We start from the raw sequence: 699 nt of genomic DNA on the forward strand, positions 1-699 counted from the left end.
GTTTTGTCTTCATCTGATCGTGTCCAAGTCTTGAAACTAAATCTAAAACCATACTTCCTCCTATATCTATATCACCGAAATTACTCGCGTCTCTACTGGTAACCATGTATTTTGTTTTATCCATATTCATTTCAAGACCTAGTTCCTTATTGGAGTTTAATAAAGATCCATTGTATTTAGCTCTATAGTTGCCTTGTCCTCATCCAAGAATACCAAATCATCATTAAACCCTTTTCAGTATTCATCACAATTTTAAAGATGTATTAATAGATTATTAAATTATTGATGTATTATATTTGTGACGTATGATTTCCTGTTCATGCACAAATTGAAAATTATACTTATTGAGAGGCAAAGAAAATTTATCTTAATCGAATTCATTATTGATTATCCTTGTATTATATTATGTATGATATCATAATGTTTATTATTCTTATTAAACGTTACAGATATTTCAATCGTAGAGTTGTCTTACGGTGACAATGAGGGTACGTGTAGTAAGGAGGATTTCCCTTCAAGGAGCTGCCAAATGCCTTGCACTAGGCAATATGATCCTGTTTATGGTTGTAGGCCAGATGGATCCTGTAAATACTTCAGGAATTGCTGCGCGATGATAGAAGCCAATGTGTGTTGAGAAGGTAAGGTTGAGGTTACCAATACATAAATCAAATTCCATCGCGTTTTATCTAGACTGAATTT

At 32.9% G+C, this 699-nt stretch overlaps 1 long non-coding RNA gene across 1 annotated transcript in view; it reads left to right on the forward strand.

Moving 5' to 3' along the window:
* LOC136795914 (uncharacterized) overlaps positions 1-699 on the forward strand; it is an 11546-nt gene that overhangs the window by 4168 nt on the left and 6679 nt on the right. The window contains exon 2 of the long non-coding RNA XR_010843624.1: positions 450-638. This is a non-coding gene — a long non-coding RNA (uncharacterized lncRNA). The remainder of the gene's footprint in view (positions 1-449; positions 639-699) is intronic.

Source organism: Halyomorpha halys, unplaced genomic scaffold (assembly GCF_000696795.3).
Source record: "Halyomorpha halys isolate HHAL.00 unplaced genomic scaffold, Hhal_1.1 Scaffold1565.1, whole genome shotgun sequence".
Classification (NCBI taxonomy): Eukaryota; Metazoa; Arthropoda; class Insecta; order Hemiptera; family Pentatomidae; genus Halyomorpha; species Halyomorpha halys.